The sequence below is a fragment of the Lactuca sativa genome, chromosome 4 (genome assembly GCF_002870075.4).
Source record: "Lactuca sativa cultivar Salinas chromosome 4, Lsat_Salinas_v11, whole genome shotgun sequence".
Classification (NCBI taxonomy): Eukaryota; Viridiplantae; Streptophyta; class Magnoliopsida; order Asterales; family Asteraceae; genus Lactuca; species Lactuca sativa.
In genome coordinates this window covers 88,435,400-88,461,571 of record NC_056626.2, presented here as the reverse complement: position 1 = coordinate 88,461,571, position 26,172 = coordinate 88,435,400, and the positions used below count along the sequence as shown (strand labels likewise).

The window sequence follows — 26,172 nt, the reverse complement described above, 5'->3', positions numbered from 1 at the left end:
CGGGGCTAGAGTATGATACCGGGGCTTCGGGGTAGCTTCGGCACGAAAAACGATGCAAAAGACTAGAGAGAAGAGAAGAAAATGAACAACAAATGAGGCTGCCTTCGGATCCTTTATATAGAGGCTGGAGCCTCGGAGTACGCGGGGCGTACAGGCGTACGCAGCGCGTACGCATCCGAAATCGTCATTGCATGCGTCATCCGAAGTGTCGACACTATCGGAGTTACGCGATAGCGTAACCTCGTACGCGGGGCGTACTCCGGATTACACCGGTGACACGGCTTCGGATAATGCCTCCGATTTTGAATTAAATAAAAATACAAAATGATTAATAAACTTCGGAAATTCATAACTTCTTCATACGAACTCCGTTTTCGACGTTCTTTATATCCACGCGAAGGTGAGACCATGCTCTACGACTTTCGTTTAGACTCCGTCGGCTAATTTTGAATTTATTTTTATTAATTATTTTTAATAGGCCGCGACAGAAACTTTCGTTATAAGTTCATAACTTCTTCGTTTGACGTCCGTTCTCGCCTAACTTTTTATCGCTTCGATACCAACAACGAGATCTTCGATTCTCATTTAGATTGCTTCGGCTAACAACCGCTCGATCTCAATTCGAGTATTTCAGGCTGTATACCGCTAAGCCGGAACTTCGATAAATCATAACTTCCTCATACGAAGTCAGATTGGGCGTTCTATATATATTCGGAAACCTTGTTTCGACTACTACAACATTAACCAAAGATATTAAGTTTATTTTACACTTAAATTTTGACGCTTATTTTTATTCTTAATTAATCAGACCACATAATTAAGCAATTAAGCACAAAACACATAATACTCAAATAATACATTCTTATTATTTCAAAACGGGTTACAAAGGTTAACCTAGACTATTATATTGCTAAAAACGGCAAGCCCGGAAACACAGGCGTTACAATTCTCTCCACCTTAGAATGATTCCGTCCCCGGAATCACACATCAACAAACAAATGCGGATAGCGACCCATCATGTCACTCTCCGTCTCCCAGGTGAGATTCGGCCCATTCGTGTGTTTCCATCGGACAAGCACTAACCCAACCATCTTGCGTCGCAATTTCTTAGTCTTTCGGTCAACAATTGCCTCTGGTTCTTCAATCAACCTTTTGTTCTCATCAATTCTCAATTCAGAAATTGGAATTATGTCGGGAACTTCTCCCGTGAACTTCCTCAAATAACACACATGAAAAGTGTTATGAATTCCATTCAGTTCTTCTGGTAGTTCGAGCTTGTAAGCTTGGTTCCCAATCCTCTGAAGAACTTTAAACGGTCCAATAAACCTTGGACTTAACTTTCCCCTTTTACCAAATCTTATAAGTCCCTTCCACGGCGAGACTTTAAGCAAAACCAAATCTCCAACTTCAAAAGTCATCGGTCTTCGCTTTTTCTCAGCATAGCTCTTTTGACGATCCTGAGCCGCTAACATTCTTTCCCTAATTATTTTCAACTTTTCAGCAGTTTGATGAACCAACTCCGGTCCCATAAACTGCTTTTCCCCAGCCTCAAGCCAACAAGACGGCGTACGACACTTCTGTCCATACAAAGCTTGGTAAGGTGCCATCTTAATGCTCGAGTGGAAACTATTATTATAGGAAAATTCTACCAACGGTAAATGTTCATCCCAATTACCTAGGAATTCCAGAGTACATGCTCTCAGCATATCTTCAAGTGTTTGTATCGTTCGTTCGCTCTGACCATCAGTCTGCGGATGGTAAGCTGTACTTAAACACAACTTGGTACCCAATTCCTCTTGTAGACTTTTCCAAAACCTCGATGTGAAACGGCTATCACGATCCGACACAATCGTTAACGGAACACCGTGAAGCCTCACAATTTCCTTCACGTAAGAATTCGCAAGCTTATCCATAGACCATTTCTCCCTGGCCGCTATGAAATGCGCACTCTTAGTGAATCGATCAACGACCACCCAAATCATGTCGTGACCATTCTTTGTTCTGGGCAGTTTAGTGACAAAATCCATAGCAATGTCTTCCCACTTACCCATAGGCACAGGCAAAGGTTCTAAACTCCCGTACGGTTTCTGATGTTGTGTCTTGACTCTCGCACAAGTCACACACTCGGCCACATACTTTGCAACATCAAGCTTCATCGTCGGCCACCAGTAGTAGGGTTTCAGGTCCCTATACATTTTAGTGCTACCCGGATGAATCGAGTACATGGTCTTGTGAGCTTCTTCCATCAGAAGATCTCTGACTCCTCCTGTCTTAGGTATCCAAATCCGATCTTGGAACACCTTCAGTCCATGACTGTTTACACCGAACACCAACGTTTTGCCCAAACGTTCCTCCTTTCTGTCATTCTTCTCAGAAGCTTCGCTCTGAGCTTTCTTTATACTTTCCAAAATAGTTGAGACAACTTCAATTCTCAACGCTCTTGGCCTTTTCCTTTCGGGATTGACTTTCCGACTGAGAGCATCAGCAACAACATTAGCTTTACCGGGGTGGTAAAGTATCTCGCAGTCATAGTCTTTAAGTAATTCTAGCCAGCGTCGTTGCCTCATATTCAATTCTTTCTGATTAAAGAGGTATTGGAGACTCTTATGATCAGTGAAAAGTTTGCACTTTGTGCCATAGAGGTAATGCCTCCATATTTTCAGAGCGAAAACTACCGCTGCCAACTCCAAATCATGAGTCGGGTAGTTCTTTTCATGCTCTTTCAGCTGTCGAGACGCATATGCTATCACCTTTTCTCTTTGGGTCAAAACACAACCCAATCCAACCCCAGACGCATCGCTATAGACAGCGAAGTCTTCAACTCCATCGGGTAGAGAAAGTATCGGTGCCTCGCATAGCTTCTCCTTTAGCTTCTCAAATGCTTCCTTATGCTTCTCACCCCAAGCATAAGTAGCCCCTTTGTGGGTCAAAGCTGACAATGGACTAGCGATCGAAGAAAAGCCTTGGATAAACCTTCGGTAATATCCGGCTAATCCTAAAAAGCTTCGAATCTCCGTGGGACTTTTCGGTTGTTCCCACTTCGTCACAGCTTCGATCTTTGCTGGATCAACCATTATCCCTTCTTGGTTGACCACGTGACCCAAGAATTGGACTTCACGAATCCAAAAATCACATTTGGAGAACTTAGCATACAGCTTCTCCTTCTTCAGAACTTCCAACACTTCTCGCAAGTGTCTGCCATGCTTCTCCTGGCTTTTCGAGTAAATCAGAATGTCGTCTATAAACACTATCACGGATTTATCAAGGAACGGGTTACAAACCCTATTCATCAAATCCATGAACGCTGCTGGAGCATTGGTTAGTCCAAACGACATAACCAAGAACTCGTAGTGTCCATATCTAGTTCTGAATGCAGTCTTCTCGATATCTTGCTCTCTTACTTTTAGCTGATGATATCCTGACCTAAGATCGATCTTCGAGAAATAACTCGAACCTTGCAATTGATCAAACAGGTCATCAATCCTCGGCAACGGATATCTATTCTTTATTGTTGCCTTGTTCAGCTCTCTGTAATCGATGCACATTCTCATACTTCCATCTTTCTTCTTTACAAATAACACCGGAGCTCCCCAGGGCGATGAACTAGGTCTAATGAAACCGTTGTCCAATAACTCCTGAAGTTGCATCATTAGCTCCTTCATCTCCGTCGGTGCTAATCGATAAGGTGCTTTTGCAATTGGTGTCGTTCCTGGCAACAAGTCAATACGGAATTCCACTTGTCGATCAGGCGGTAATCCAGGAAGATCTTCGGGAAATACTTCCGGATAATCACACACCACTGGAATATTCTGCATCACCTTCTTTTCCTTCTTAGCATCAATCACGAATGCTAAAAACGATGTACACCCCTTGGTCAAACATTTTCTGGCTTTCATCAATGAAATGATTCCAGAATTCACTCTGCGTTTATCTCCATACACCATAAACGAATCTTTCCCAGGCGGGTTTACTTTGACTATTTTCTTCTTGCATAAAATTTCGGCGTCGTTGGCGCTAAGCCAATCCATTCCCAATACGATGTCGAAACCATTAAGTTCGATAGGCAATAATTCCTCGTGGAACTTATTCCCATTTAGATCAATTAAGATGTTTTTCATGCGATAGCTAACAGGTACAAACTTGCCACTAGCAACTTCGACTAATAAAGCATTATCTAGTCTAACAACAGGCAAAGCTAGCTTTCTACCAAATTCATGCGATATAAAGGAGTAGTTGGCTCCAGAATCAAATAAAATTTGGGCAGGCAATTCGTTAACGAGAAAGGTACCTGAAGCGACATCAGCTTCATCTTTAGCAGCTTCCAGTGTCATCTGGAATGCTCTCGCCTTTGGCTTTGGCGGAATGCTGGGTCTAGCTGCCTCCTTCTTCTTCGGGCAGTCTCTCGACATATGACCCTCCTCACCACAACCATAGAAAACTTTCTTTGTGAGGTTACACTCATTGGCATAGTGCCCTGGCTTTCCACACTTGTAGCATGAGTTCGCCACCTCACATCTTCCATGATGCTTCTTCTTACATTTGTCGCACCATTTCGCTTCACCTCCACCTCCCCTCGAACCAGACTTCGAGAACTTGTTTTTCTTGTTGGACCCTGAAGTTCCATCGAACTTCCTCTTTTCTCCAACATCCATTCTTTCCAGACCCTTTTCCTTCTGCTGGGCCTCCACATTCTTAGCTGCACGAACAGCCGTTTTTAGAGTGGTTGCCATTTTGACTGTCGGACCAAAGTCAGCAGGCAGTCCGTTAGCAAACCTCTCAATCTTGGAGAGTTCCGTCGGCACTAGGTACGGAAACAACTTCATCTTCTCAGTAAATGCAGTAGCATAGTCATCTATGCTCATCTTCCCCTTCTTTAAGTTTTGAAACTCATTGTTCAGATCAATCAGATCTATCTCCGAACAATATTGAACCCTTAACTGTTCCAAGAACTCCTCCCATGACATTTTCAGGGCTTCTCCTCGTGGCATAGTATCTGCCAACAACTTCCACCAACTCAAGACCCCAGTCTTCAGTTGTCTAACCGCAAAAAAGGTCTTCTGTTTGTTGCTACAGTCGCAACTTTCAAATACCATCTCCATTTCGGAGATCCAATCCATTATCTCAACAGGCTTTGGGCTCCCAGAAAGACTTGGCGGTTTGGCGCCCAAGAAATTCTTGTACATACGCCCATCCTTGTTGTTTCTCCTTTCCGGATCGTTCCTTCGTTCCTCTTGAGTCCCAACTTGACTCACCATGCGACTATTGTTCCCTTCCTCCGATTGCTCGGGAATCAATTCAGGTTCCTCAATAGGTATGACAGGTTCATCCCTATTATTATGCAACATTTGTCGCATCTCCTCCCTTTGTTCGGCTAGCATAGCCCGAATCATGGCTTGCACCGCAGCCATTGTTATTGGTTCTGGTGCTGCTGCTACAACAGGTATTTGCTCAATCACTGGCGGTTGATTCCTGTTTTCATCTGCGTTTCCAACGCCACTCCTTGTTCTCACCATTTTGATCTACACACCGAATACGGTGAAATTAGATCCTCATTCATGATAGATATTCAAATCATCCTTATCACTCCGAAACGTTTACATGCTAGTTCTAATAACGTAGGCATACGCTCAGAATCCTACACACATAAGGTTCCCAGATCCGGTCGGCAACAGACCGTATATCCGAACAAATAATATCATATATGGCAACATATAACATTTAGCACATAAAACATTTTAGGCAACTTTCCTAAAATAACTAGTGCTCGTGTCTAAAATCCAACAGACACACATCTCTTCATTCCATTTAGCATTCTAAGTTTAAGTCTAGAAATCCTACAAATTCCTAGTTCGCTTAAACTAATGCTCTGATACCAACTATGACATCCCCAAAATCTCGGCCAGAAAAGACCGATTTTCATTTATGCTTTTAAATATTTTCAGAGTAAATCCTTTTGATTTGAAAGAGTTGCGGAATTTGTTCCCAAACAAAACATGATAAAATAATATTTATCAAAGCATTTCATCAAGAGATGCATTTCATTATATAATCAAAACTCGGGATGTCATGTTCCGATACAGACCATAAAGCATAAACGATAAACATTACAAGTCATTCAACAAATATATACATATACAGACTTGTAAACAAAACAACAAGATGATCCATCCATCTTACGCCCTTGTGCCACTTCCTGTAATACAAATAAAACTGAGTGGGTCAGGCTTGGGAGCCTGGTGAGCATATAGGGTTTTCAACCCACAATAAATAAGTTATATTTAATTTCACCAACCAAACACTATCCCGATTACCCATTCCCGTTATCCTCACTTTACGTCCCTAAAACAACTATCTCAAGGGACCTAATCTAGGATTTTCATCGGGACGGACATCACTGCGAAGGGGTTTCCTCAACAATAGATATCCTAAAGGCAACCATGAGGGGGATAGAGTACACTGGTGAACACATCGTTCACAACACCTACAGGTTATGAACCTGCTAGCGTTCCACTGGACTGTCTAGAAAGAGTCCGTGGTCGTTATCCATACTCCGCTGAATAACTAGATCAACAACAACAACAACATCGAGGCCTCTCATCTGTTTATTACACACCAACTATCTACCCATGTTCTACCCAACATATTAGTAGATAAAAATATACATTTGTATACATAGTTTAAAGAAAACCTGTATAGCATGCTTGAATCAACACATATATCACATAACAGATGAGGCACACACACACATAACACATATCTCATAAAGAAATAAGCAGATCTGTGAGATAGAAGAGAGTGAATACTCATTCACACATAACACAACCAAATATATACACATAGCACATATTTTTATATAAAATACTTCGTATTATTGTATTAGAAGAAATAACTACACACTCACTTGATCAGAAGACGATCCGACAGCACTACGGCTTATAGAAGTAGTATTCCTCAGCAGATCTGGAAGATCTCCTCGAAAATCGAACTTCTCGCGGGTAGAGCTTCGACTCGGGAACCGCGCTTCTCGGGATCTTCGGGGTTTCGGGACTTGCCTCGGGGCTAGAGTATGATACCGGGGCTTCGGGGTAGCTTCGGCACGAAAAACGATGCAAAAGACTAGAGAGAAGAGAAGAAAATGAACAACAAATGAGGCTGCCTTCGGATCCTTTATATAGAGGCTGGAGCCTCGGAGTACGCGGGGCGTACAGGCGTACGCAGCGCGTACGCATCCGAAATCGTCATTGCATGCGTCATCCGAAGTGTCGACACTATCGGAGTTACGCGATAGCGTAACCTCGTACGCGGGGCGTACTCCGGATTACACCGGTGACACGGCTTCGGATAATGCCTCCGATTTTGAATTAAATAAAAATACAAAATGATTAATAAACTTCGGAAATTCATAACTTCTTCATACGAACTCCGTTTTCGACGTTCTTTATATCCACGCGAAGGTGAGACCATGCTCTACGACTTTCGTTTAGACTCCGTCGGCTAATTTTGACTTTATTTTTATTAATTATTTTTAATAGGCCGCGACAGAAACTTTCGTTATAAGTTCATAACTTCTTCGTTTGACGTCCGTTCTCGCCTAACTTTTTATCGCTTCGATACCAACAACGAGATCTTCGATTCTCATTTAGATTGCTTCGGCTAACAACCGCTTGATCTCAATTCGAGCATTTCAGGCTGTATACCGCTAAGCCGGAACTTCGATAAATCATAACTTCCTCATACGAAGTCAGATTTGGGCGTTCTATATATATTCGGAAACCTTGTTTCGACTACTACAACATTAACCAAAGATATTAAGTTTATTTTACACTTAAATTTTGACGCTTATTTTTATTCTTAATTAATCAGACCACATAATTAAGCAATTAAGCACAAAACACATAATACTCAAATAATACATTCTTATTATTTCAAAACGGGTTACAAAGGTTAACCTAGACTATTATATTGCTAAAAACGGCAAGCCCGGAAACACAGGCGTTACAGTTGATTATGGTGCAATGGAATGAGAACATTGTGGGTGTGGCTTATGCAATGGATTTGTTGGATCTCGTACAAAAAATAAGATGGATTTTGATTTTTTTGAATCATTTTATGTTGCTTATGATAGTTGATAAAATCTTCCGTGTCTTATTCCACCAATCTCAATGGTATTTATAATACAAGAATGGTTGACCTAATCTAAGTTAGGAAAATATTTACAAAATAATTTCATCATTATACAAAATATACTGTTAATATAAAATATATGGCTAATACACCCCCACAGTCAAAACGGTAGGTAGCCGGATGTTGAGACTGGATTTGAAGTCATCAAACAGAACACGTGGGAGTCCCTTTGTGAAAATATCGACAATTTGAAACCGTGATGGCACGTGAAAAACTCAAACTTCACCCCTAGCCACTTTTTTGCGAACGAAATGGATGTCGATTTCTATGTGCTTAGTGTGTTGATGTTGAATCGGATTGGTTGACAAATAAACAGCACTCACGTTATCACAGTAGACTATGGTTGCTTTGCGAGGGGGATGATGTAACTCACATAAACGATTTCGTAGCCAACAAGATTCGGAGACAACATTTGCAACCCCTTGGTATTCGGCTTCGGCGCTCGAACTGGAAATAGTGGTCTGTCGTTTGGAGGACCAAGAAAGGAGATTGTTTCCCATAAAGATGCAGTATCCAGATGTCGAACGCTGAGTTTCTATAGCACGTGTTTCTTGGTATGAATTTTTATTTAAGTGTTTTGCATTTTTGGCATAGGACTTGGCGGGTTGAAGGACCAACTCGTCGAGTAGAAGCGGGATGGGACGCGAGATTTAAGTATTGGACTCGTCAAGTCGGGTCCCGGACTCAACGAGTAGGCTCTGACTTGTCACACCCCAAAACCATGAATGGCGGAAACATTATGGGGCGGAGGACGTCATGTACAGTATCACAACAATGAATAGTAGTAAACAAGCAACAACATCATCCATTGCATTAATAATATAATTGCATACATGTGTGTTCTATCAAAGTTATAGACACCAAAAATATACATATCAAAATAAAAGATGAGTCTTGAACGAACTCCATCTTCTCAAATGCCTGGCACCTGTACCTGTCTAGTGGTGACCTGAGAATACAAGTTATTTTGAAAGCGGGTATCATTTTTAAAGCTGGTGAGATCATAAGTATATTAGTGTCTTAGTTTGTATGAAAGCATTTGTAAGATGTAATGTATAAGTTTTGTAAAGTTTGTGTTTGTTTGAACTATCCTAGAAAACCCTATGTTTCCTACTAAGAGTAGCCTTCTACCAAGGCATCTAGTAACTGTGTGTGTGTCTCTTGTAAGAGTGTGTATTTTCTCAACTCCAACTATCATTAACCACAAATATAGTTTTTTTACATTACCGTGCATCGTGTGAATGTTCATGAAATGAATGTAATGGGATAAATATTATAGTACTGTAGTGTTGTATTAAGTAACTACTGCTATACTAACTACCTTAAACCAATTGTTATTTAAAGTACCATGTGATTGGCATGTACCCTGCTACTAACTCAATAGTAAAACGACGATGTAAGACGCGGTAAGAAATGACATTTGGCACCCATAGACTTACAAGTCCCACTGTAGCAAGCAGCAAGGTGTAGGATATCCAGTATAGATCTATACGCAAACTCATACGCTCCCCAATTAAGGAGATTCTGGATACAAAAACGGTCATGACAGGTAGTGTCATGACCCATTTAATGGCTCACATAACTGAACGTAATGTATATGTAATGTATGTGCTAGTTGTATTGTGTGTTCTTCCTCTGTCTAACCTGTATGTTTGTTTCTCATCACTATGTATTATGTTTGTTTCTCATCACTATGTATAATGTTTGTTTCTCATCACTATGTATTATGTTTGTTTCTCATCACTATGTATAATGTTTGTTTCTCATCACTATGTATTATGACTCATGTATGAATTGACTCTTTGTATGATTCATTATTCTTGTATTAGTATTAGTAAAACCCTAAACTACGCTTATTGTAGTTTACTAGTAATATAACTTGTACGTATGAACATAGAAGTATATCCTTGCTACCCAAGGGTATTGAATTGACTGGAAGTACCTTTTATGACTATATATATGTACACATGATATATAACTAATATTTAAACGACATTCGGACGGACACCCAATACCCCACCAGACCACATCTCAACGGCGAAAAGGAAATAAGGCGGGCGGCCTTCCTAAGCCTTTTAAACATTGCTTATATAACTATACATACATGGACATGCAATTTATAATAAGTATAACAGAGTTTAAGTAAAAGTATTTGATAAGTAAAAGAGTTTGTAAAACAGTTTGAAGCAAAACAGTTTGATAAACAGTTTGAACAGTAAGAAAATCATTGGTTTTGTAGTTATTAATCACATGTGATTGATGTAATAACTATAAGTATTCAACTTGTATCCCCCCCCCCCCCCCCATAAAGCATTTAAAAACATTTAAACCATTGATTAAGGGGTATGAACTCACCTGTAGTGAGTGCTACGGATGAACTGAAGATGTACGATTGCTAGGTGTCAAGTGAAGTCTTGAACACACTCTATGATCCTAGTTAACATATAATATCACATATATGTATCCAATTATACTTTAAACAACTAATTGATAATGATAAGACCTCCTATAACATGCTAAACACCTTACATAAGTGTTATTAGCCCTAAGGATGGCATCTAAGTTGTTGTAGGTCAAGGCTAGGGGGTTTAAGGTTCCAAAGGACCCCATTCTTGAGTTTACTCTCCAAGAACCAACACACAAGGAGTTTATGGTCATAAACCCTTGAGTTTACGGCCGTAAGCTCCTAAGTTTTAGGTTATTTGGTGCATTGAAGCTTTACATATTCCCTAGAAGCATTTCTACTTGATGGTTTAATCCTTGGAAGGGTTTAGGGCATTAATACACTCCTTTGAGGAGTTTACGGCCCTGGGACCAATTCCCTTAGAGATTACAGCCGTAATCTCTGATGGGGATGGGTTTTTGGTGATTTCAAGTCCCTAATTTAACTAGAAGTGAATCTAGGCTAGTGTCCAAGGCTTTTGGAGGGTTTAAAGCACCTTTTGGCCCTTGAGTTTGGAGTTCACGGTCCAAGAACTTCTTGGGCCGTGAACACCTTACTCTTGGTGTTCTTGGGTGTTTTCTAGTTCTATACACATTAGGGTACAAGCCTAGCATAGTTTTATTGCATAAGGAAGGGACTTAGGCACTCATTTGGCCCTTAAAGAAGGGTTTACGGTCCAAGATGTTCTTGGGCCGTAAACTCTTTAATCTTGTGGTTTTGATATGATTTCTAGGTTATTAAGCACATAATAAGCTTTATAATACAACTAGATAGAGGTACTCACATTTTGGGACGAAAGTCCGAAGATCCGAGAAAGAGAATTTGGCTTTTCTCTAGTTGGAAATGTAACAAATGAATAATTATGGCTCAGAATCATATATATATATATATATATATATATATATATATATATATATATATATATATATATATTCCTGGGGTTTTTGGCAGAAAATATTTTATTCAAGCAATGAACTCTAATTTCATAGCGTTTTGAAATAACAGAGTTGCACAAAACCCTAGGGCATCCTCTCTCCTGATATCTCTTTAAGTGTAAATCCTGAAATACTCAAACTTATACTAAAAGTCTAAAAATTTACTGCAACTGTTCTGACTTCTATTGAAGTGCTATTGTTTGTACAGAATAGAATTTCGGGTTGTCACATGACTGGACAAAAACCCTAATATGAGGGTTTGCACCCCATTTAATCATCTCTTTCAGCCACCACTCGTCCCTATTGCTCCCAGAAACCCTCCATAGCAAACCCTAAGTGTTTTGTGCAAGATCTAAGGCTTTTGAATGATTTTTTTATGGGTTTTGACCTCAAGGAAGAAGGAAGAGCATATAAGGATCAAGAGGAGACTAAAGGATTCAAGTTTGGTGCATCATTTGCAGTCTTTGAAAGTTATAAAGTCTGTACCTTGCTTGTTCATTTGTTAGATCCCTTTTTGGGGAAGATTTAGGGCTTTTTAAGCCATATGAGGTGGCCAACCATGATTGCAAACATGGTTGGGGGGTCAAGACCTTGGATCCAAGTCTTGGGAGGGGTCACAAGGCAGATTTGGGTTTGCTTTTGCACTGAAGGAAGGTCCCGTGCAACATAAGAGCCATTTTAGAGCCTTTTAGGCTCAAAAGTCTCATGCATACACGTAAAGTTCGTAACTTTACGTGCTAGATCGAGCTTAGGGGCTTGGATCTATCTTTTGGTCAAAGGTTGTACATCAGAAATCGAGGAATTAGGGCATGGACGTTATCGACCCGACGAGTCCGTTCTTGGGACTCGATGAGTCCAAGGCATAAAGTCCCATATCTGTTGAGGGTCAAAAGAACTCATTTGGGTGTTAGAAGGGTTGTAGAAGGTCCGAAGGAGTGACCCAACGTATTGGATTTAGCCTTAGACCTGGAGTTCATGGGACTCGACGAGTGCTAGAACAGACTCGGCGAGTCCAAGGCAATCTCCTTATGGTTGATGACGAACTCGACGAGTTGTTCATATAACTCGGCAAGTCAAGGACAGGACTTGTTCATCAGATGAAGGTGAACTTGTCGAGTTGTTCATACAACTCGACGAGTCAGATAAAGGTTCATTCGATGTTCATATCGACGTGTCGAGTTGTGGATAAGGACGAGTAAAGGGCAGGGACTCGACGAGTTGACGGACCAACTCGGCGAGTTGGGTCAACTGGAAGTTGACTTTGACTTGGACTTGGTTGGGGGTAAAATAGTCATTTTACCCTAAGAGTAGATATCAGATTCTGACTGAGTGTTTTGTGGGGATTATAGTCGGAGGATTTCTGGAGCAACAGCAGATAGAGGTTTCCCGCACAGATTATCAGCAGATACTCATACGAGGTGAGTTACCTCCAGTAGCGGTTTGGTCTACGGCCACAATGTCGGCCCACCAGTAGGAGTTGTATGTTAGATGATTGTCTTTGTGATGTCATCTAGGTTTGCTACTACCTGATATGTTATATGCTGGCATGATATGTTATATGTGATAGTAGTAGAGTTCGGTTGTTAGGACCGAAGGGTAGGTCAGACACCCCAGATATGTCTGACAGTATGTGATGATATGTTTATATGTTGGCATGATATGTTATACATGATAGTGGCAGTAGGAGGGGAATAGTCCCTAAGTTCGGTTGTTAGGACCGAAGGGTAGTTCGGACACCCCAAATATGTCTGATAGTATGTTTATGTTATGATATATGTGATAGTAGCAGTAGGGGTGGAATAGTCCCCGAGGGTCGCTTATTAGGACTGACGGGTAGGTTAGCACCCTAGAATGGCTTGACACGGGTAGGACGGCACCCCAGAATGGCTTGACACAGGTAGGTCGGCACCCCAGAATTGCCCGACAGTATGTATGTTATGTGGTACGATGGGGGGACTCACTAAGCTTCGTGCTTACAGTTTACAGTTTTGGTTTCAGGTACCTCTTCAGCGAAGGGGAAGGAGCTAGTGCGGTAGCGGCAGATCATACACACACTCTTTGTTTTCCGCACTATGGATATTCTGGGATTGTACTCTGACATGTTACTAAGTTTATGACTTGATCTTTCAGACATGATACATTGTTTTATGAGATGATGTGATTTCACAGTATTTTCTTATGAATGTTTTTATGAGTCAGTTAATAAAAAATGAAATTTTTGGACTTGAAAATTGGGACGTTACAGTGTCGGTACAGCCCGCCCAATCATCATCGGTGTAGGATAAAAGCGATGTAGTGTTGGAGTCGGTAAGTGTTAAGCCATGATCTATCGTGCCACAAATGTATCAAAGTATTCTTTTTAGAGTCGTGAAATGAAGAACTCGAGGGGCATGCATGTGCATGCAAATTTGTTGAACCGCATAGCTAATGTCCGGACGTGTAAAAGTGAGATATTGAAGGGCCCCTGCTAGCTGCCGAAATTTAGTCGGATTCTCCAAAAGTTCGCCGATTTTGGTGCTAATTTTTCCTGATGAGTCGACCGGTGTTGCAAGAGGTTTTCAATTTTTGAAGCCTGCGCTTTTTAGAATTTCTGCAACATATTTTTGCTATGAAAGGAACATCGAACCTGCAAATTGGCGTGTGACTGCAATACCCCCAAAAAAAAAAAAAAAAAAAAAAAAAAAAAAAAAAAAAAAACCTTAAGGGCCCAAGGTCTTTCATTGCGAACTCTTTGGCAAGGAGAGCCATTAATTTATGTCATAGAGAATCTGAGGATGTCACAAGAAGAATATCATCCACGTATAGCAATAGGTAGGCGGTATCACCTCCATGTCGGTAGATGAATAGTGAATGATCGAAGCGACTAAGTTGGAACCCAATTTGGAAGGCGTATTCAGCGAACTTTTGATACCACACTCTCAGGGCTTGTTTTAGACCGTACAGGGGCTTCTTTAAGAGAAGTACATGGTTGGGAAATTGTGTGTCGTGAAATCCCATTGGTTGATGCATAAACTGTTTCATGCAAATGCCCATGAAGAAACGCATTTTTGACATCTAATTGGTGAATAGGCCAAGATTGAGAGAGAGTGATGGTAAGCATGGTTCTAATGGTTTCTGGCTTGACCACAATCCACACCTACCTGTTGAGACCACCCGTCACAAACTAACTGTGCCTTATATCTTTCCAGTGTACCATCAGATTTCATTTTGTGGTGAAAAATCCACATACTTCGGACAATGTTCATGTGAGGATGTCTTGGTACAAGTTCCCATGTCTTATTGTCGATAAGTGCCCGAAATTCATCAAGCATGGCGTTCTTCCAATCCAAATTATTCAAGGCTTCGATTGGGTTTTTAGGAATGGGAGAGATAAGAGTGGAGGCATAGAGGTTAAGGTTACATTTAGGCTTGGAGATGTCGGACATGCTACGGGTTTCTATGGTACGGGTAGGAATATTGGAGGTGATGATGGGTTCGGTGGTGTTGGTGGTTTCTGTGGTGTTTGAATGTCCAGTTTGTTTGGGACGCCGACTATAAGTGAATTGTATGAGAGGTTTGGGAATTCTTGAAGGGGCCGGTGGTGTTGTTGGGTGGGGGCGATGTTGGAGTAGTACTGGTGGGAGAACTGAGCCACGTTAGAGGGTGATGTGGTTCATCGGTGAATATGGAGTAGTTAGGATGTAAAGGAGAGGAATGTTGAAAGGGAAAAGAATGTTCGTAAAAAATGACATGGCGAGATGTAATGATTTTCTGTTTGGATGTATCGAAACACATGTACCCACGGTGGTCGGGTGGGTAACTAAGGAAGACACAAGAATGGGAGCGGGGTTGAAGTTTATGAATGGTTGTAGAGCTTGGGAGAGGGTAGCAAAGGCAATCGAAAACCCTTAGGTGAGATTATGAGCGATGGCGATGGTAAAGTTTATGAATGGATGTGTCGTAAGAAAGCACTATGGATGGAAGATATTGAGCAAATAGGTAGCATGGGAGAGAGCATAGTGCCAGAAGTGGGAAGGGACTTGGGAGTGTGATAGAATGGTCCGAATTATATTGTTTATGGATCGTATCTTTCTTTCAGATTTTCCATTTTGGGATGATGTATACGGACAAGAGAAATGGAAGTTGATGCCATGTTGAGAGGCAAACTCATGGAAGAGTTTGTTGTCGTACTCCCTTCCGTTGTCACATTGTAGTGACTTGATATTTTTATTAAATTGTGTTTGTATAAGAGTATGAAGTTTTTGAAAAGTGGGGAAGACTTGTGATTTATGAGATAAGGGAAAAGTCCACAAAAAGTTTGTGTAATCATCCAAGAAAAGTAAATAATAACTGTGAACATCGGATGAAAGTATCGGGGAGGTCCAAACATCACTATGCATAATATCAAATGGGGAAATAGTAACAGAACTAGATGAATGAAATGGTAATTTGATATGTTTACCCAAAACGCATGGTTCACAAACAGAAAATGACAATTTGTTTCTAAAAGGAAAAGACAATGAGTTATTCAAAGAGCTAAGAACATCGGCCCCGGGGTGACCCAAGCGATAGTGCCAAAGATCTCCTGTGATGGATGAGTGAGTTGAGAAGGATGCATGAAAGTAAGAGGATAAAGATCGTTGTTGCTAGTGCATCGAAGGAGTGGCGTCCGTGTCCGCAAATCCTTCACATTAAAACCATAGGGGTCAAACTCAATAGAAATTTGGTTATCTTTTGTGAGTCTTCGGACAGAAACTAAATTTTTAATAAAATGAAGAACATGAAGAATATGGTTGAGTTTAAGAGGATGGAAAGGTCGGGGTAATGTGTGGTTACCGGTACCTTGGATTGGAAGATGCATGCCATTACCTATAATGATATTCCTAAAAAGACCTTTATTGACATATGAGGTGAGAATACCTAAGTTATTTGACATGTGTGAGGTCGCACCCGTATCGATGTACCAGTTCTTGTCCGGAGGGTGGAGGCTCATGGTATGAAATGTTTGTTCCAAGTCAGTTGGGGTATAGGAACTTTCAAATGTGGCATATGCTTGCTGTGTAGAAGGTCTTGGGCCTAACAAACCTGGAGCAATGGAGCGGGGATGGTTGGTTGGGTGGGGACAAGGTGGTGTGTGTGTAGGAGGCCATGAATATGGAGCAGCCTAAGGTTGGGAGAAAAGAGATAAAGAGTGGGAAGTTGACCATTATAGGGTGTAGGGAGAAGGCCATAGTAGCTGCTGTTGGCCACGACCCACACCGAAGTTACCACCTCCCCTTCTCTCACGACCACAACCACGCCCCCTGTTGTTGTTGTTGTTGTTGTTTGAATCTTGAACCTAGTAGGTAGGGCGTGTGTTGTAGGAGGTTTGAGTATTAAGAGTTGTTGCATCAATACTATCCGATTGGGTTGCATTATTATCCTTTCTAGTTTCTTCCAGAATAAGGCGGGAACGAGCCTCATAGAAATCCGGGACAGGTTTCGTTTGTTGTATCATCATGGCAATTCCTTCATAAGACTCAGTAAGGCCAACAATTAGTTGCAAGACAAGACGCTGATTTGAAACCGGTGAACCCACGTTAGAAAGTTGATCAGATAATATCTTGAGGGCTTCGCAGTATGCCGAACAGTTTGGTAAGTTTGCAAGTTTGGTGGTGACCAGTTTGTGTTTAAGATAGAGTGCCAGTTCATTTTGATTATCTTGAAAAATACTTTCAAGGTCAGTCCAAGCTTGAGTAGTAGTGGAGTTCGATTTAAGAATTGTTTGGAGGAGGTCATTTAAGATGGTGTTGTATATTTATTGGATGACAATTGCATCAAGGCGATTCCAAAGTTCTTTAGACATGACTGAAGGAGGTTGTTTGCCATCTACAGTAGCAGTGGATTCGGCTTTAGGTTGAATGTGATCAATTACTTCAAATGCACGACAGTGAATCTTGAAGATTTCAGCCCATGAGGTATATTGTGCATTCTCCATCTCGAGAGTGATCGGAATAAAGTTCTGAATGTTGGTGATCATGAGAGCGGGGTGAAGTTTTTCAGCCATGTAAGTCACAGGTTGATGGAGAAGATAGAGGATAGATTACAATTTGAAGGAGAAGATAGAAAACAAAGACAGAAAAGAAATATAAATCGCAGGTTTGAAGAAGATAGAAAAGAAGAAGGTTGCGATTAGGTTGGATGTAGGTGTGCTCTGATACCATGATAGTTGATAAAATCTTTCGTGTCTTATTCCACCAATCACAATGGTCTTTATAAGACAAGAATGGTTGACCTAATCTAAGTTAGGAAAATATTTACAAAATAATTTCATCATTATACGAAATATACGGTTAATATAAAATATATGGCTAATAGCTTATTCATTAAGATAAATTGGTCAATTGAATTGTGATTGATGTCATGGAAGTGGTAAAACAATGTTTAGGCTATGATTGATCTGTGTTTGATGGTAATATACATGTAAAATGTCTGTCTCATAGACTAAGTTTTCTTCTGCACAAGCCGTTTTTTGTATGCCACAGAGATTGCATATTGTAAGCTTCACCATTTAATGCTTTTAAATGGTTAAATTTGTGATTAGTTGCTTCACCCTTCTGTGTGTTTGATAGTGGTATGATTTGCTTCATTTTAACAACTCGTGTTGACTAGTAATATATATTTACATGTGGTTGATGAGCTAATGTTATCTCTTTAATCAACAACTGGGATTAAGGTTGTAACGTTTTCAAAACTTTATTACAAATTCAGTGATCATTTGACATTGCTCAACTTTTCTCCCTGTTATAAATCTTCAATGTCATGAGTTTCTTCGATATGAGTTTATTTTTATTTTTTTCTGCCATTTTGGTTATTGATTTACTTGTCATATGTTGGTGATTTTAGTGTCACCATGTCATTTTAAGTAACTGGAACTAACATGTGAGCTAAGGGGCTTCATGATTTGTACTCTAATCCATGTACGGGGTTGTGCGGAGTGCACGCATATATAAGATCGAGTCAGAAGTCGGTTTGACGACTAGTCGGGGTTCGGGGGCAGCGCCCCTTTGGCGGGGTCTAGGGGCAACGCCCCTAGCGGGGTCCAAAGGGGCAGCGCCCCAAAACCTCACCGAATTTTGCATGTGGGAACATAATGGAAAACTCAATTTCTTGAGGGTGATTATGGTAAAACTGACGAAACTCGTTAGTTTTTGGTAACCCTAATCCGGATTAATATTACTTGCTTCCAAAGCAACTAATGACGGCCCAACCCTAATGAAACCCTAATCGTGTTTAGTATATAAAGAACTCTTTCTTTCCAGAAGAGGACGTTCTTTAGCTCTTGTTTTTCATCACACATTCACAAAACCCTTTAGCATATTAGCTTACGTTTTCTGTGCCTAGAAACGTAAGTGTCCGTTTGGATTATCGTAGGCTGAATTTCTTGTAACCCAGGCATAGGGTAGAAATATCAGTTCGGAAAGTGATATCACGATCCAAGTTGGTATCCAGATCTCCACCGCAAACCCTAATTTTGCCAACATCATATGAATTTTGGGAATTAACAAGCATCACCCTTTTTGTCAACCAAACTAGATGATGTGCTCACTATATTTTCAATCATGTAGGACAACTTGAAATTGTTGGATGACATGGCAGAATTGAGACATATGGTGTGATTATATAACAAAGTATATTATGGGTATGATAAATTTATGTATTTTAGTAAAATTAGTAAGGCTTATCTTAAGGAAAACACATAACCCATGAAGAACATAAATGTTAAAACTGTGCTCTTCTCACTCATCGCCTACTTATGATAAATTCAAGATCTCATAGAAGCAACTCAAACCAAACTTACGGAAGTTTCATCATGGACAACAGCTCTTACAACATCATTTCAACACAAGAAGAACAATATAACTTTCATGATTGGATCTATCCACAAAAGGATTACAAAGTATAAATGTGTGATAAACAATAAACCCCTCGACTAGAAACCATCTTTAATGTAATAGTTTCCATGTACCTTAATAAAGTTGACCTATTTAGTGGTTTCCTTTAACAAATCCAACCCCCACAAAGCGGGGTTTTTCCTAGTTTTATAATTATAGAAAATAAATTAAAAAATTGTAATTTATAAAAACAAAGAAAAAAATGTATGTAAAATATAGATAAAAGAATTTGTAAAAAAACTAAATTTATAAAAAAAGATTTCATAGAAAACAAAGCTATAACAAGATAATTTTCTAAAAAAAACTTAATATTTTTCGTAATAAAAGTTTAGAAGATGGATCAAAATGGAAAAATAAAAGTTAAGGACCAATTTCAAAATAAAAGATAAAAAGTGGATTAAAAAGGTAAAAGTCAAAAGTTGGCTTAAGATTATTGGAAATGTTTTCTATTAGATTAGTATCCTAATTTAGGAAACTACAAATTTTGGAAACATTAGGTTTTAAAATGGAACCGTTGGAAGTCAAAAGGGTTCAGTCGGTGTATTGACGCTTAATATTACCATCTTCTTCGTTCTTCCACTCTTCACTCATCCACCGGAGAGATAACTCCGCTCCTTGGAGATGGGAACTGATATACATACCCCCGATTTTATATACCTACGCCCTTCATCATTATTTTATTAGTAGCACCGGCAGCTTTTTCGATTTTTTACAAATTAATGAAAGTTACTATTTTCAACACGTTGAAAAATGTGCTATGGAATTTACGAAATATCTAAACAATGGGTCCCCCCATAAAACCTATATGGCCGTTGTTTATTTTTTTTTTTCTTTTGCATACAAACTCTCTATTTTACATTCGCGGTCCCTTTATTTATAGTTATTAACAATATTTTTATTATTCTTTTATAACACAACAATAACTTAAATTTTATATAGCCCTATTAATTTATTGTATTTACTTGAACGTTATTATAAATTGGTTTTTATACATTTATTTTTGTATAATAATTTATAATTTCTTACAACTTGAAAACTTTAAAACTACAAACATACATACTTTTTCAATATAACGTTTACACATTTCTAAAAATAATTAATTACTTTTTATAACTTGCAACTTAAAAGAATAACATATCACTTCATAATAACTTTTACAAACATTGGTTGCATATGCCTTTGACTGGTTACTTGATTGTCAACATGTCACACCCTCGGCCAACGACGGAAACGCCGAGGTGCATGACGTAAACTAGTAATCACAGTTATTAAACATACATTGAACAGTACAAATATAATCTTTTATTATTACCGAAATGGAAATTACATTGACAATAGTTTTTGCTGAAACGCTACACACGCCTAACAATCCGGCGTTCACATTTGTATGATAAGAATATCGGAAAATCTTCTGTACAAACTCTTCCGACCTTATAAATAACCTGAGAATACATGCATTAAGATACGTCAACAAAATTGTTGGTGAGTTCTACAGGTTTTGACACAAAGTATTTTTACACTCAAAAATGTTTTATAAAATTTATCTGGTTGACTCTTTTATAAACACATATTTTTCTATAAAAAGTATAAAATAATAGAGTCATAAAAATATATTTAAACTCATTTAGAAATGTCATTTGCTCAAATCCAAAAATACACCTTTTGTAAAATATATAAATAAACCAAAATTATAACAAATTCTTACGGCTCTCATGACTGAAATGCTCTTTATATAAAGATTTTGAAAAAAAAAATTTATATAAAATAAAGTCATGTCTCATTTTGTGAGAACACAAAATAACCAAATTTACTCTTAAAACTTTGTACAAATGTTGGTATAGTTAATATAGAAAACTCATAAGTTTCAAATTTTATAAACTTTGTGAATCTGTGTCGTATAATTAATTAAGCATTATCTTACTTAATTTGGAAATCGACACTTAACCAGTGGGGCAAACTCATCCCAAAATACTTTTCAATAATCGGTAAATTATAAACACATATTTTTATCACTCATATAATTTCAACGACAATTATTAACCATTCTTTTTACGATTCTATTCTTTAAAACGTCTCTGCTTACAGAGAATTGTGTCGTAGAGAGAGGTAGTTAACAACCTAAACACTCTCACACACTCGGCCCAAATTGGGAGGATTGACTCAATCTAGACCTATACTTCGTCGAGTAAAAATCTTCAATATAACAATTTGTCTATAACCGACACTATTCGTCGCTCCTCCACAAGCCACATAGGCACAATAAACAAGCCACACAGGCACGATAAACAAGACACGCAGGCACAACATAAATAAAAATGGAGGAATCGAGATCATTACTAACGTTCAAAAGCAGTCGTATAGTAACGAAGAAAGAAACACTTGACGTCTGTTGCCTCGTCAGACGAAGTTGTAGCTAGCAACCACAGACGAAAAATAACGATTCACATAAATCTTTCCATTAGAAATAGATCTATACCAAAGTTCTTTATTATAAATATTTGCCGTGTACATAGACCTACAATATATGATTCCTCCTGGATTAACGGTTATAGAGATAGGTGTCAATTCCAGGATTTGATCCTTACAAAGGAAAAACACACCATCATAAAACTCTCTCTTTCACCCCTTTCGATACATTCCTCTCACAAGCACACACGGGATACACAATCCACAAAATCCATGACGACAATTCTTCAACTCATAAAATCCGTCGTTCACTAGGGTCACTAACGTGAATCTTATATTATTAAGATTTTCGAAGCTTAGTGAAATTAACCTAGCTTTCGACTATTGTGGCGATAATAATTTGATTAGTTCCTTACTTCAGCCGATAAGGAGGATGTTCGTTCGCGTAGCCGAATACTCACTTATGTCGATGTTCGATAAGTTGCATAATTTATAGGATATATAATTTATTAGGTTATAATCCCCAAAAACCAGAGAATTAATTATATTATCATATGTGACGAGTTTCGTATCACAACTAAAATAATTTATATTTTTATAATAATTATAAAAATAAATTATATCATTTATTTAGCAATCGTTTCCACATTATGATCGGGAGTATAATCATAATAATTGAATTTTGGTATACCTTCAATTAATTATTATATATATTTGTCAAATCTTCGTTTATAGCCGTTTAAGACAATGTACATTTCCTTTGTACACACTTATATTGAATAACATATTTTGTTATGAGTATAATGTCTTTTTATGCTTTCTCAATATTTTCGTGCACATATACGACGAATATTACAGTTTGGGATTCGCCGAATAACTTATATCTTTATATGAATCTACTTATAATCCTGTGATTTTTATTAATATTAACTAATATATCACAACAAGGTATGATTTTATCATTTATAGCATTCTACTATAACTTATATAATTTATTAATGCTTTATACCTTTTAGATTGTTATTTTCATGAACTCTTAACCAATAATAAAGTATGATGTCATTTTATGTATAAGACTTGAAAATCATCAAACTTTAAATAGACACTCATGTATTCTCCCCCGGATATTAAAACAGTAAAAGAGGGGTCGTAGAAACTCACATTCGATGCGTGATCTCGATCTAGGCTCGGTTCGTGAAGTTTGTCGTGAGAAACCGCAACTTGACGCTCTTTGAGTTTAAAACAAACCACCATAACTATTTTTGTCACTTAATTAACAAAAAGGGGGATTTTTGGTATTACTAGACAAGTGTAGGGATGTTTCAAATAAAACACAAGGCTGGTGGGACTGTTTTGGTAATAACTCGACAAGTGGATGGTTGTTTAATAACTTAAATTAACCAACATTGACCATTTTTGATCTATCTATTAAAATGGGGCTGTTTGAAATTAAAAGATACAACTGGAGGGTTAGTTCTGCCAAATCCATCAAACTAATAAAAGGGATCGGGGTTTTATTTTGGTGCCCTCGTTTCCGATAGATTGCCCAAGGGAAGAACGAAGCAAACAAAAAGAATGCGTGGGCAGGAAGAGAAATCGAAACATCGATCAAGGGAGGGTGGTTCGGCGGTTCATCTGTCGAGCAAGGAGGAGGAGTAGCCTATCTCCGGCGAACCTTCTCAGGGTTCTTTCTCGTCGCCGGCAGCAGGAAAACGAAGGGCAACAGTAGCAGCGACTGCCGACTGTGGAGCAGATGTCGAGGTGGCTGTCGTCGGCGTCTTCTCCTTTTCTGGTCCGATTCGGTAACATACACAGCCAAAAGGAAAGAGATAGAAGGACTGGTGGTTGTGTGGGGATGCTCGACGAAGCAAGGTAGAGGGAGAGTCGAAATCTGAAATTGGTGGTGGCGGAGCAAAGTGGCAGGGGGCGTTCTCCGATGAAACCTTGTGGGTTCCTTTCTCGCTACAGGTTAGTCCAATGGGCAAAGCAATAGCAACAATAGGGTGTGTTTGGCTTGCTTCAATTGACAGGAAAGAGATGGAGGAAGAAAACGGGGATGCTGCCCCCTCTTGGTCTTCGCCGGAAACAGCTACCACCACCGGTGGTTTTTCTTTGAGTAGTCAATCACGAAGAAGAAAGAATAAAGAAAAGAGATAAGGTGAAGTATGAACCAATTTAAGATCCTTGTCAATTTTATTTATTGTTGTACTTTGAGGTAAATTTAGAAGCACTGTATTGCTTCAATTATTAACATGTATTTTTGTATGTATTAACATGAATTTGAAATGTATAAACATGTATTTTGTATATTATTGAGTGATGTGGTAAAAATATAAATGTAGATTCAAAGTGTAAATTCAACTATGCATGACTCAAAGTGTCAAAGTACAATGTCATGTTTGGAATATCTATAACAGTGATGTTTTCTAACTTTCTTGATTCGTGTGCCTTTGAGCCGGATATCAAATAATTTTTCTGAAATGACGACCGATAGTCTTGGCTGTGAGGTTTCCAAAAAGTCAGACGGAACTTAAATCTGATAAGTAGAATCCCGGGAAAATCTGTTTAAAGTTCTGCGATTTGTAGGATCGGTTTTGACATATTTGATAAATCTGATTTCGGTTGAGTTTAAAAATATTATAAAAATATAATAAAATAAGAGAATATAGTCTAAGTTCATAAACGTGCTCAAATACGGTTTACGAGACTCGTAGATGTTCCAAGCGAAACAATGCACGGTTCGTTTCAAGAAAATTAGATAAATACCGATTTATTTATAACTTTTAAGAATTGTAACTTTCTCATACGACCTCCGTTCTAGTCATTCTTTTTATCCACAAAATCAGGAGAACATAATTTATTCAGATATCTTATCCATAACTCTCAAATGTATTTGATGCAAAAATTTATTTTTAATGTCATCAAAAAATTTAATTTTTTTTGTAAATTTTTAATTCTATTCTTAACGATAGATGTTTTAAACACTTTGAGACGTTTTAAAAGGTAATCGTGAATATTATATTTTTAATGTACATTATAAGTATAAATTTTACACATAATTGGTATTTGATACATAACGGTTCACGGTGGTTTGACCGTCGAACTCTAACCAATTTTTACCGGTTGTTACACAACAAGTTTGGTGTGATCGTTCATTGTTTAAGCCACAAACCATCTACGACATGTTTCCCTCTTTGGAGAGGTCCCGAAGAGTTCCAACCCCACCGAGCCATTACGTTGGTACTTGTAAACAATATTCATTATATGTCGGTGTTTTTGAAAGAGAATTACCCAATGTCTCCTACCACAACATATTGGAATGCCCATAAAAGTCTGTCTGCATCTACATGGCAAACTATGTATTGGCCGCGTTTTGATTTATATAATCAACTTAGGTCTCGTACTTCTAAAACACCTTGAATACATATTAAAGACTAAGTGTCGAATGTATTTGCATTTTTTTATTATTTTTTGCGTCAAAATATTATTTTATATAATTTTTTTATTATTTGTTGCGTTAAAATATTATTTTATTATTATTGTGTCGTGTTTTAACTTTTTTATTTTAAAAAAAAAAAAACTTGAATAAAAATATTTACACATCTTTTATAAAAATAGTATTATAAATTATCTATTTAATAAATTAAATAAATAATATTTTAGTAAATATAATTTATAAATAATTAATTATAAATATATTTGTAGAAATATATCATCATAAACTAATTATTAAGAGTAAAAGGATATATTTTGTAAATTTAATAAAAATAAAAGGGCTAGAATTGAAATAAAATAATATCTTAATAAAAAAAACGAGTAATATTATTAGTCTCCTTCAGGTTTTTCATTAAATAATTATATATTTAAAAAAACTATTAATAATAACTATGTAATCATAATTTAATTATTAAAATAATTAAAAATAGTAATAATTAGTAAAACCAATGATAGGGAAAATGATTAGAGGGTAGAGATAAGTGATGGGTAGGAATAAATGAAGCCTTATTGAAAATATTTTCTATTAGATTAGTATCTAATTTAGGAAATTGCAAATTTTAGAAACATTAGGTTTTAAAAAAGAACTGTTGGAATTCAAAAGGGTATAGTCGGTGAATTGGCGCTTAAATAGGGCTTCACACGGAGAACTGTTCGGCTTGATGAATCCCTTTCTAATAACATCTTTTTAATTACGTGGACGACTCTTTCATCTCAGGAGGTGCATGGTGATAAGGTGCCTTGGATATTGGAGCTACACTCTAAACTAGGTTATTCCGAACTATCTCTCAGAAGG

At 38.2% G+C, this 26,172-nt stretch overlaps 1 long non-coding RNA gene across 1 annotated transcript; it reads right to left on the bottom strand.

Annotated features, from left to right (window-relative positions):
* Nucleotides 1-20,754: 20,754 nt before the first annotated feature.
* On the bottom strand, nt 20,755-24,380 carry LOC122197323 (uncharacterized). The gene is made up of 2 exons (XR_006190517.2): nt 23,043-24,380; nt 20,755-20,917 (listed from the first exon to the last, which is right to left on the bottom strand). It is a non-coding gene; the product is annotated as an uncharacterized LOC122197323 (long non-coding RNA).
* Between the last annotated feature and the right edge of the window lie 1,792 nt (nt 24,381-26,172).